We start from the raw sequence: 13,646 nt of genomic DNA on the forward strand, positions 1-13,646 counted from the left end.
AGGCTCCCGCAGAAGCCTGTGTTATGGCCGCATGATCCAGGAAGTATGAAGCCGAAAACCGGCTTACTTACCTTTTTGGACATATATCGACGAGTGAAATACTGCAAGTCGAGCACCCAGTTTCTGAACCCAGCAGAGGGGGTGCCCACCGAGGACCTACCCTAGAAAGGGACAGAAACACACAGGTCCCGGGAAACACTGCAAAGAAACTAGCAATGCCGATTGCCCCCTCGGAGACATCGCGTGCGTGCTCTTTGCCCAAACAAACAACGCATAGATCGTGTGTGTCATCAGATGTTAAACAACGTCAACACGGATGCACACATCCTTAAATGCTTTGCTAGTGCTCGCCATAATGAGATAAATAGAGATCGCTCTTACCACAGAAATGCACGCTTCAAACAAAACAGTCAATGAAGACGAAGAAGAGAATGATGTGTGCTCCCGGCGCCTATTTATACGATAGTCGCACCGGTAGTGACGTCATGGCTGTCGCCGGCCAACGAGTTGGTGTTTTTTCAATGTATGCTTCAGACACGGGTCACGACGAGGCGTTCCCCATAGCGGCCCCTAGAGGACGCAGTTCGAAGTTCCCATGAAAGGGAACTCTGTTTGCAGAAGTAAGGGATCTTTCAGGGTCCTGATCAGGGTGACAGGTTTATTTTACAATAATGACCAGTTGACTTTACATTATCTAGCTTAATACATGGCTACTAACCAGTAAAGATGGAATATTGAATTCCATTACATTATACAAAACAAGGCCTAGCAACAAGGTGAAAACTGCAACAATATTACATTAAATTATATTAAAAGAAGTCCCGTGGAGTTTCACTACAATCGTTAACTAAGACACAAGCTGGTGCCATTTACGTTTATTTGAAGAGATCACAATAGGAGATGTGTGTGATGTGATACATGCAAATAGTGCTAGTTTCAGTTACCTGGATGTGTGGACTAATACAGCATTGCCATGGACAACAGTGACTATTCGGCAATATGAGACTGCTAAATGCCCTGATTTACCAGTCAGAATAAAGTATTCCATAGAGCCGTGTAATAAGTGCGAAGATAATTACATTTATTTATTAAGTAGTCACTTATTCAAAGCAACTGAAGACAAAAAACACAGGCAATCAATTAATTCTTAAAGGAAGAGCAATATATTAGCACTGTTACAATTACTATATTTCAAAATTAGACCAGCACTACTAAGTCAATATCGAAGTCTGTTTTTGCCATGCGGAAAAATATTCTGAAAAAAGTATTTGTGATTTTTTTATCCCACAATTCCAAATTTTCTTTTCAGAATTGTTAACTAAAAAAAAGTCAGAACTGCAAAAAAAGGTTCTAATTATGAGATATAAACTTAGAATTGCAAAAAAAAAAAAAAAAGCCCAGTCACGATTACCTTTTTTATCCTGTGTTGAAAGCAAGCTTCCATATGCTAAAACAGAGTAATAAGTCAAAGTCTCTTTCAAGTATATCTATAGGCTATTCTTTTTATGAACACATAGAAGAAAAAAAATTGGCAAACCACAAAGCCAAGCGTTTCACAGCCATAACTCTCACTCGTTCATCATATGTTAGATTGCTGAGCACCCAAGGAAAACAGACTGCAGCAACATTTTCTAATCAGTAGTCAGTTTAGGGGTGGAGAGGGATGCTTCAGCACTTTCCCTGAGGAGCTGAAATCCCTCTCCTCCCACCTCCCACTTCACTATGACATGCCGTCGATGTGGATTATCTACATCAGCCGCTCTGTCTGCGAGAATCAATCTGTACAGACAATACTGTGCGGCCTCAGTAGAAAGTGTGAGGGGAAAATATGTGTGCGGGGAAGTTATGGATCCAGGCAATGACAAATCAGATGTATCCCTACTCGAGAGGGCCTTGAGAAGTTAAGCACTTACAGGGGTCCAACAAATTCCAGTAAGACCGTGATGTAAAACGTGCAGACAGCTCGAGCTTTAAAAAGTCTGCAAACCAGACGGACTCAGGCAAACTCTGTCTGACATGTGGTCTGATCTCCCTATCAACAGTTGTCTTCTAAAATGAACATCTGCAATCTGACATTTCTCCATCGCTGCTGAAATATCACTATGACATTTCCAATGACATTTCCAATGACTTTTCTGTAATAAATACATCTGACTTGCTCAAAAAAGATCTTGAGATGCTTAGATTAGTGGGGTTTTATATGTATAATATAGCCCCTTTAAAGAAAAAAAAAAAACTGGCTGTAGTGGTAGATGTAGAAAATTCACCTCCATGTCAGCATCACCCCATTTTTCCATTACAAGGCACAGAAATTTCAATCTTGCACATTTGCTAACTTTTCAACCACCGTCATCAACCAAACGGTGGCGCTAATGGTCCCATTTACATTGGTCCCATTAAATTTAAGACTAATTAATTCAAAGTTGCCAAATCTGTAAGTGCATGTCTTTCCCTCGCCTCAATCATTTATGGATATACGAATATTTGCATTAACAGTTATAAGTTATCTGCATGGCAATCATCTCCTTTGCACAAAAATTACTATGATAACCAGACTTTCCACCAAAAAAGCTGTAAATTTTTCGCAAGGACTCATTTAAATTTTGTTAGATGAGGGGTCTTCAACCTACCCAACTGTCATTATCATTCCTGATGTACAGATATATATTTAAAGTATTCAATGCATTTTCAACTTAACGAACTCCCTAAACTTTAATGAAAAAAAAAAAACTTAATTATAGCCCATTTTTCATGGAAGCTGTAACTGTAATCAATAACTATACTTGAGATGCTTTAAAGTGATGCCAAAGATAATGACACTTTTCCCCCCAAAGGCTAGAATGATGCATAAAGTTTTTAAACTTAATGTTTTAATATAGAGATGAAATTTTTACAAATAATAATGACAATAATATTAAATAAATAAATAAATAAATAAATAAAAAGCAGCAGTGAAATGCGCCGTACCTGCTATCATTCGATTGATGAAGATGTTCAATCCGCAAACAGATGCCTGTTATTTAAGCAAGAACCGTCTAAAAGTTACTTAATCTCAGAGGGTTTTCTGCTGGATGGGCCGATAGTCCGTTTCTTTTCATATCTGCTCCACCTTCAAGACAAGGAGAGCTCAGAGACGAAGCCCTTGGTATGAATTACACTTGACGTTTAAGGGAAAGGGAGGAAAAAAGTCCCCACAGGTTTTTCACAAAGAGTTTCGTATAGGGGAGGGACGATCATGCTCTGCAACGATGGAGCGGAGAAAGTGAAGTTGAGAGAGCGTTCAGCACTTGATATTAATGAATCACGGGATTTGAATAAATCTTTATTTGACAATTCAAAGAGTCGTTTATGTCCAGAATTCAAAGGGGCTTTCCACTGATTCGTTCCACTGAGAGCACAATAGCGCAGCAGCGGCTTTATTGTGGTTCGGTTCCGTTCCCACATCACTGACACTTGTGTCCGTGTAGCCTACATGATCAAGGCGAGCAGGGGGTCTTTCAGTTAAAAGAGCGCCTTCAAATTTAAGTGCACATGTATGCAGATTCTTGTGTGGGTCAATGACGTCACGTTCCTTTATTGTCCGCATCTATTTGATATTTTACAAACTAGATAAAATACAAATCATGCAAAAACCGACTTTCTGTGCGAATGTGTTTTCAATTTCAGAATTCAGAATTCAGTTTTCTGTGTGGCTAAAGGCATAAGCCTATCACTGAAATTAAAAATGAAAAAAAAAAAACAACAACAATAATAATATTAATAATAAAACTAATAGTAGTAATATTTTAAAACCTTTTGTTTCCTAAATCAAACTGTGGCAACCAAGAAGAAAACAGGGGTTTATGTGAATGTGTCAAGGGCAGTATTTTTTTTAATACGACTTTTTGATCTTTTTATGACAAAGCATGTTTTTGTCAGGTCAAATTGCATAACCCTATGAAAATTGCATGATACTGTATTCATGTTATTTGAACCCACATATGTTGTAAACTTCAAGATTTATCTTTACATTTCTGTTCATCATCCTTATTTGTCATTGATGTATACAAAGTTTTGTGTTTATTTATCCTTCACTTAAGATGTGCTTAATCTCTTTAGAATAGTTCTAACAGCATTGCGTCATTCAGAAAGATTAACGCCATCAAAATTGTTTCCACTAAATGAGCTGCAGGAGCTCTAAGCCTTTGAATGATTGGGTCGTATTTTTTTTTAAAGGGGCCACCAAACAATACTCTTGTGTGTAAACACTTCACACTAAAGTGCACAAATCCCGAATCCTTTCGTAGAATTAGAGCGATGCACCAGAAACAAGCATAGAGATGCAAGAACTGACTTTACATGTGATACGAAGTATACATTCAGGTAAATTGTCCTTTTTTCTGGTTTCTGTTTTCTAATTCTCGTTCAATACCACACGTCTTAAAATCACCTTTCTGTCTTGCTCATTTTCCCCAGAGACTCAGTGAAAGGGTCAGTCTTTCAGGTTCCACAATGTAGGCTCACATCAGCATCCTGTGAGGTTCTCTGTCAAATCTGAACAGAGAAAGGTGATCTCATTGCTTCAGACTGTGGCCTCCGCCCTCCAACTTAGAGAATGTGCCCCTACGATGATCATCATGAGCTCATAGATCATCATCCCTCAATAGAAGGTGTATTATTTTTTATTTTGTGCACATTGCCATTATTTTATTTTATTTGATCAGAACAAATGACACAAAATGATGGAGGCAGAGTGGGGGGATTCAAACTCTTGAGCCACTTCTCTTTGTCTGTAGCGTATATGCACTAGCTGATCTGATTTTGCTACATCTAAAATGTATGATAATTTTCATAACTAGCAGGTTCCATAAATTGTTACATGAGTGTTTGGCAGTGTCGCACTGAAAGGAATGGCCTTACGTCATATTTCCGCTCATGGTTGTGTGATACACTGGTTCAATAGAGTTTTTTTTTTTTTTTTTTTCAGGTCATGATCCAGGGTGAACCTATAGGTTTTGTCCATGCATTTGCAGTTTGAAGATTGTGCCACTGAATATTGCAACTATAGTGTTCGTTTTAAACCAGTAGGATAGAGATACACACATTTTTTTCCCTCAAAAAATAGTTTGAGATCCAAATCAGCATTTTTTTTTTTTTTTGCTTCTTGATAGTCTTTAGTAGGCAAAACAACAGATTAATGTCCTCTCAGGTAGGTTTGCATTGGCCATGACTGGTTAACTTCCAGCTAGTTTACAGGGCAGAGGGGGGCTGGGTAGGAAAGCGGCTCCCTATAAATGGCTCTCTCTGTCTGGCAGGAAGCTCTAATAAGCGATGGAAAGGTGAAGGCCTGCTGAGATGGTTTATGACCATGACCTGCATAAATAAACACCTGACTCTTTAATCTACAGTACTGTACATCGCCTTCATCGACTCTTTGATGTGCCTGAGCAGCCGCTCAACAAAACACTCACGTTCCCTTAAACTCAAGCAAAGTGTCTTCTTTAGCATATAAATGGAATCATGGACAGACTGTTAGCAGCATGAGTGAAATCTGACCACAAGCTGTTAGGTAAAGTAGAATCGTTAGCCATACTGGGATTTGTTGACAGCAAATATTTAGACACATTCAAAAGTGTCAAAGGTCAGGCTGCTGTGTCATTATATAGCAAACACATACAAGCAGCACAGTAAACATATGTATGCACTACTGTTCAAAGGTTTGGGGTCAGTAAGGTTTTTTGAAAGAAGTGTCTTATGCTCACCAGGGCTGAATTATTTTCTTCCAAAATACTGTAAAATATTGTGAAATATTATTACAATTTAAAATAACTGTTTTCTAAGTTAATATATTTTGAATAGTAATTTATTCCTGTGATGGCAAATCTGAATTTCGAGAAGCCATTTTTCAAATTAAGAGTCACACGATCCTTTAGAAATCATTCTAATATGCTGATTTGGTGCTTAAGAAACATTTATTATTATTATCAATGTTTAAACAGTGTTTTGCTGCTTAATATTTTTGCGAAAACTGTGATAATATTTTACTTTAATGTATGCATCATAGATCATTCTTGTGTAGAGAGATGTGAAGCAATTTTTAATGATGAACTTTATTTATTTATTTTTATTGTAATAAAAATTTTATAGCATTTATTTTAAAGACTATTTTGGGTACTTTAACTCTACATGATCTGTATCAAGGATCTGGTTAAAATCTGCACTGTGGTTCAAACCACATTTTCCCTCTGGAGGATTTTTTTTTTTTCATTCATACAGGAAATTATAAGGATGTCCAATGTCTTGATAAAAGTAGCCCACCAAGTCTGCTGCTAAAGTGAGACACTTCGACGGACTTCTCTAAGAGACATGACCTCCTGTGCTTGAGGCAAAGCTGCCAACATACACAAGAGAGGAGCAGAGCACTTCAAGCATGCAAACAGCTAATACAAACTAAACAAAAATGGTTCCAAAGGCCAAAGCAAAAACACTGATTTGGCACAGGGAGTCATTCTGCTTCGATATTGGCCCAGACTTGGTCTACAAGTCGACATGTAAGTGTTCTCAAGTCAGCGGCTTGAAACAAGTTCAACATTTTACAGTGAAAGGATAAATAGATGTTGACTTCCATTTTTGGTTGTGAGTTCTGGTTAGTCTGTTGCCTTCAGCGTTTCAGTGTCAATAGTTTGTTATGTAGTGTTTTACAGCCAGGGTCCTGTTGGATGAGCTCACAGGTTATTTAATTGTTCTGCTAAATCTTAAGTGTAATACAAACAAGTTTTTTTATACAAAGCACACACGGTCAGACTCTGGAGACTTGCACTGAGGTGTCTTCAGAGAACTTCTGGGTCAGAGGTACCTAAAAACTCGCATACCTAAAACACACACATTTTTTTGCTTGAAATAAAAAAAGCTTTGCTAACACACTATGCTAATACAGAATTCAGTATAACCAGACCAGAAATCAGAAGTTAAAGTGCTTGAATAACATTATGATGTCTGCATAACTGACTATGAGCTTCTTGTCTGGCAGAAAGTCAAGTATTTATAGTGGTAAATTGCTAAATCACACTGGCCTCACTATTTGTGACCCTGCAGCACAAAACCAGTCTTAAGTCACTGGGGTATATTTGTAGCAATTGCCAAAAATACATTGTATGGGTCAAAAGTATAGATTTTTCTTTTATGCCAAAAATCATTAGGATATTAAGTAAAGATCATGTTCCATGAAGATATTTTGTAAATTCCCTACTGTAAATATATTAAAACTTAATTTTTGATTAGTAATATGCATTGCTCAGAACTTCATTTGGACAACTTTAAAGGCGAATTTCTCAATTTTTAGATTTTTTTTGCACCGTCAGATTCCAGATTTTCAAATAGTTGTATCTCGGCCAAATATTGTCCTATCCTAACAAACCATACACCAATGGAAAGCTTATTTATTCAGCTTTCATCTTAGATTCAATGACAGACTTTTTGTTGTTGTTGTTTTTACAAATTTTGTGGGTGTGTTTTTACAGAATTTGAATGTTTTTGTAGTGTTATTTATTATTTTATTTTAATCATTTATTTATATATAATTAATTTAATTTAAACATGCACAAAGACAAAAGTTTCCAATTTTCGTTTTTTTTAAATAAACTGTAAACAAATACCTTATTTTTAAACATAAATGGAATTTACTGTGGAAGTACATATATTTTAACCCAGGTTTTTATTACATGAAATTTCAATGCCAGAAGTGACACACTTCTTCAAATAACAATGTCGATGGCAACAATTATTTTATTTTATTTTAAATCTCTTCCTATCTTTCTGCAGTTTTTCCTTTAACTTCTGGACAGGTTTTGGTCCAGCATCATGACACTTGGGCTTTTCAATTCATATTCAGACTTCTTTCTTTTGCACCCCTGAGCATTACATTTATTGCTCCATCTTAACTCACCTGCTCTGTAAGTGCCCTTTTATCAGTTAAGAGTATACATTTCAGAAGAATGGAATATACAATGATAATTTCTGTCTGGAAATCTCTGTCCTTCCTTCTCTGTCACCGTCATCAGGTGAACTCATGAGTCTGTGTGTGTTCCTTCAGTTCTCTGGAAACTCACCAGGATCTGAGGTGTGTGTTTCCCTCGGCTCAACCCTGCTGAGGTTTTTAATGGGATATAATGGTTGTGTTTGTTAAAAACAGCAGAAATCCCTCTATTAGATACACCACAAGGCAGGACCCTACGAAGTGTTTCATTAAGACAGTGTGTTTGTATGGCAAGTCATTTGGACTTTTATTCATTCGCAGGATATGAATTCTTGACATCAATAATTCAATTTTCACTTGTCAAAATGCTAAATTGATATCAGGAATTTGATTTTTACTAGTAACAATGTCTATTTTATAATTTTTTGGATCATCATTAGGCTATCCCATATGAGAAAGTGTCGGTGTACATAATAATACATCAAAATTTACAGTAAAAAATAAAATAAAATTCAGCAGCCAAAAACATTGCATTACACTGTGTTTTATAACACAACTGCCTTTACTTAAAGAGAATCGCCCGGCATGAATTTGGGCACGTAATATGACAACTCATTCTGGATTATAGACATATGTAAATGGAACAATATAAAAAGAAGTCATACAGCAAAATGTTTAAACTTTGTTTGACACATTACGCATGATCTGTTTTTACAACTGATCTTTAATAGAGAATATATTTTGGTAACTGTACACAAAAGCTAATGTTTACAAAAAGGTTTTATTTTTCATTTTGGTTGTAGGCTTATTGTATTTTTTATTTGATGCATTAGATCAAACTGTAATAAAACAAAAAATAAACATGAAAAAACGACGAGGTTATTTTTTTTTTCATGACAATGATAAAGCCTATGGTGACATTTAACTATAGTGAAAATACAATTACAGATATCAAGAATTATAGTTTTTACTAGTTGAAATTGAATTCTTGATTACACAAATTTGTATTTCTGCAAGTGATGATGTCATTGTTGATACCAAGAATGAACATTTTTACTAGTGGAAATGTAATTCCTGATTTCAAAAATAGCCATTGTTACTAGTAGAAATCTAATATCTGATATCAAGAATTAATATGTTAACTAGTGAAAATTTGAATTGTTGATATCAATAATTCATATCCTGCTAATGAATTAAAGTCAAAACGGTTTGCCGTTGGTTTATACGGTAGGTATATATCACGGCACAAGGAGTATAATTTCCTCATTCCCGGAAGTCTCGGTGTTTTGGTGCACACTATATGTAAGTATGTGAGTGTGTAAGTTAATACCATACATCACAGCTTCAGCAACACCAGGTGTTGGTTTTCAGAGGTTAGGGAGGAAGTTCAGCAATCCTCTGTAATCAAGATTGTCCTTCACTGTCTTTTCTGGTACTTTTTTAGAGATTTCTCTCACCCTGCTGTTATCTGGACAGTGTTGTGGCTTCCTTGATTCAGTCTGAAGAGTCCAGTCTTGTAAAAAAAAAAACAAGGGGGCTCAAACAGCCTAAATCTGGGAATAGAGCTTAATAGGTGGCTACTAGAATTCCTGTATGGAACAAAAAAACCTTATTGCTGATCTGAACACCTCTGCAAATATAATTACACAGCAGGGAGCAAGCCCTGTTATTATGAACCAGTTAACACACACAGAATGTGTGTTCACAGAAAATTGCATGTTTACCCTTGATGTTATTTCCTCGCTATATTGTTTTGAAAGCGCAAATAATAGCAGTACTAGCTTAAATATTAGACTTTTGGGAACTACCATTCCTTATGCGAGAAGAAGCATAGATAAAGAAAAGAAGAAACTGAGGCTTTTTCTTTTTGCTGTTAAACTGCTTGTGTAAGATTATTTATAGATTGTCTTGTTTCGCAAGACTGTAGCCTTGTAGTTTGTATAAGGCTGTCCAGTAAAACTATTTCCATAGACTGTTGCTAGGTAGAATAAATGTGACCCTGGACCACAAAACCAGTCTTAAGTCCCTGGGGTATATTTGTAGCAATAGCCAAAAATACATTGTATGGGTCAAAATTATTGATTTTTCTTTTACGCCAAAAATCATTAGGATATTAAGTAAAGATCATGTTCCATGAAGATATTTTGTACATTTCCTACCGTAAATATATCAAAACTTAATTTTTGATTAGTAATATGCATTGCTAAGAACTTAATTTGGACAACTTTAAAGGTGATTTTCTCAATATTTAGATATTTTTGCACCCTCAGATTCCAGATTTTCTCGGCCAAATATTGTCCGATCCTAACAAACCATACATCAGTGGAAAGCTTATTTATTCAGCTTTCAGATGATGCATAAATCTAAATTCGAAAAATTGACACTTAAGACTGGTTTTGTGGTCCAGGGGTCACAAATGGTTTTGAATGAAATAATTCAGCAAACAGTGAAACAATTAACTGAAATAATTCAACAGTTCAGGAAAAGCTTCTGTGCTCTCTAATAAAAGTAACTTACTGCTTTAATACTGTATATATCTTACACACTGCCTTTGTTTCATTAGCATTTAACATATTTTCCAAATATATAGCGTTCATTTTATTTCCTTGCTTCTGTACACTAGCTTAAACGTTGGCATTGTGTACCCCATTTGGTATATTTTTAGATGTATTTTTTTTTATATATTTAAAAATATACAGAATTGGCCAAATGTTAAAAAATATTTACCTAAATAATACTTATATTTCTTTGCATATTTTGGCCATTTTTAAATATATTTTAAATATAATAAATATATATATTTATATTCTCTAAAATATTTTTTAAAAGTTTGTGTTTCATTGCCACTTGAAGTAAATTTTTAATATATGTTGGCATTTGAAAGTTTAAAATGTTTTATATATTTTGTCCAGAATTTATGAGAATTATTTTATGGGAAATATTTTTGACTCTTATAATAAAAAGCATGTGCCGGTTCTCATTTATAAATCACTTTGGATAAAAGTGTCTACTAAATGAGTAAATACAAATTTCCTTTATTTACTGAATTCTTTTTTTTCCCCCTTAAACTGCATTGTTTGTATCTGTTGTACTATCAACAGCTTTATCAACCTGCTCTGTTGGTGTGCATAGCGTAATGAAAAATGGACCGAATATGCTCCTATCTGAGCCTCATTGTGCTTTTATCTGAGCCTCTATATCACAGTCTTGCCCAATTTATCGTTCCATTTATCTGTATGTAACTGTATATGTTTGAACAGCTAGAGTTTGTCTTTTTGTCACATAATTTACAAAGCCTACGCCTTCTCTGAAAAACCATCCTTTTACGATATTTTTAGTAGAATAAATATTTGATAGATTTAGCAAGATGGGATTATATTTAGTGACATCATCTCAAACCTGGCACTGTCAGAGTCTGGTTTGTTCCTTGTTCTTGTAAATCATTTCCAATCTATTTCTGACATGTTTAATCATTTCATACATGGAAGAATCAAATGATACCCTATTTATCCTATTTAGACAGATAAAGTTCTAGATAATATTCTATACTATTTTCTATATCTATTTGTTTCTTTTTTTTCATATTTGTATTATGTAATAAAGAGCATTTCATATGAATAAATTAAAACGAAATAAAATAATATTTGTATTATTTTTGTCAATAAATGCATAGGGGTTAAACTTAGCTTTTTAGGGTTAAAAATAGGTACTGTAAGTAAGGGCATAAATTCTGTAGAATGAAACTGCTGTGCATTTAATCCAGCAGGAAGTGTTAAAATGCAGTGTTCTAACTACAGTATGTCTCTGTTGTCAGTTTATTTTTCCTTGAATACATTTAACTTCAGTATCTCCCATTTAGCCTGTGCAAGGCCAAGATAAAGTAACATACCTGGGTCTAGAAGGAATGCACTTGAACAAGGTGCCCTTGAGTCACATTTTATACATTCAGGGAAGTGTCTGAAGGTCACAGAATATCATTAGCTTAATAGACAGGTTCCTAGCATTCTAGACAGGTTTCCTATCTACATATTTGTTCATATGGGAACAGTAATTGATATGCACAAGCAATTTCAACATTTTTGCCCCTGGCATGCTGTGGTGGATCAGAACCAAATGCTCTGGCTTTTCAAAACAGTCACAGTGACTAAGCATCTCTGTAAGAGGACCCTAACCACTTGTCCAAGTCTGTAAGAATGCACATACCATACTGTACGAACCAGATATCTTGTACACTTGCACACACATACTGATACTGTAGGCCAGGGTTCAGCCGGAGCACTCCTCTCAGACATGCTCATTTGTGAAACATTATCCTTCTTATCATTACAAGACCGTTCAGCTAATTCAATGGCCTTGTGCACTGTAAGGTGAGTGAGGTAATGCTCACAGGGACACAAAGACACACACACTATCTAAAAGTCTATACTGGGAACAATAAGCTTTGTCTATTCAAAAATCTGATGAAGAGGCGAATTGAGGCATACATGCAATAAAGTTTTGTGTGCAATATGTCTGATGTTAAGACTACCTTTTACCTAGACGTATTGCAGTGCATGTTGTACTCAGCAATTTTGGATTATTCAAAGCCATATTACCTCATCCAGAGCTATTTGTGAACTTCTCTTGCAAACTTGTGACCTTGCTTTGCTAGTCATCACCTGATACCACACCACCACACACCAGTTTTTTTTGTATGAAACTGTTTAAACAGTGTACACTGTAATAATAATAATAAAATAAAAGTCCTGGTCATTTTCTGCCAGGACATTATCCATAAATGTTCTGGACATTTCCATTAATTCTAATGGATGTCAACTGGATGATGACATCACTGAATCATTAATGAACTGACTTTAGCTGGAAAAATGGCTCTTTGTTATTGTCTTCTCGTATTATTGACAAACTATTTTCCTGTGACACTGTAAAGCTGCTTTGACACAACCAGTATCGTATAGAGCGCTATACAAATAAAGGTGATTTGACTTGACTCTAAAAGCAATGCAGTGCAAAATTCAAAATACAGATAAAACACGTGTAAAAAAAAAAAAAAAAACAATACAGAAAATTCCTTCATATTAATACAGTACACTGTGCCCTCTATTTTTGTGCGTAAATAAATATGACAAATTGCTTAAGATTAAATTGAAATACAATATAATTTCTTAGGATTGGTTTTACAAGTTAATTTCTAGGTTAGGTTTAAAAAAATCTTAAAAACAGATTGAACATTTGTTATTGCTAAGGAAACTGCTCATTTAAAAGTAATATATATTTACTTTTATTGACCTTCAAAATGATACAATATGATACTTATAGTCTCAGACAAAATTCACAAAAGATATTCTAATTTAATAAATGATTGAATCAAGTATTTAAAACCAACAAATAAAACCACTGCTACAGAAAATACATTTTTATATCGACTAAATCTAACTCAAAATCTTTCGATAGCTTTTGTGACAACTAGCCCCGGTCTCGTTTTTGCTCGTTCCAACCATGATAAAGTTACTTTGAAACCATGCGTGTAAATATTATGTAAAACCTTTATGTTCTGCTTCAGATAAGATTTGCCAGACTATTATCGACTTTTACAGCTAGTAGTTTGGCGATAACAGCACACACCCAACCGCTGTTAACAGTCTCGCTGCGTAACGTCTTCCTGTCCGACGCACTTGTTGAGTTCAGCGCTATT

At 35.2% G+C, this 13,646-nt stretch overlaps 1 protein-coding gene across 1 annotated transcript in view; it reads right to left on the minus strand.

The window, feature by feature from the left end:
• Window positions 1–3,190, minus strand: part of LOC107700748 (inactive serine protease 35-like) — a 7,545-nt gene extending 4,355 nt beyond the window's left edge. The window contains exon 1 of the mRNA XM_016502539.1: window positions 2,968–3,190. The gene's annotated coding sequence lies outside the window, so the exon portion shown is untranslated. The remainder of the gene's footprint in view (window positions 1–2,967) is intronic.
• Between the last annotated feature and the right edge of the window lie 10,456 nt (window positions 3,191–13,646).

This window comes from Sinocyclocheilus anshuiensis, unplaced genomic scaffold (genome assembly GCF_001515605.1).
Source record: "Sinocyclocheilus anshuiensis isolate Anshui unplaced genomic scaffold, SAMN03320099.WGS_v1.1 scaffold782, whole genome shotgun sequence".
NCBI lineage: Eukaryota > Metazoa > Chordata > Actinopteri > Cypriniformes > Cyprinidae > Sinocyclocheilus > Sinocyclocheilus anshuiensis.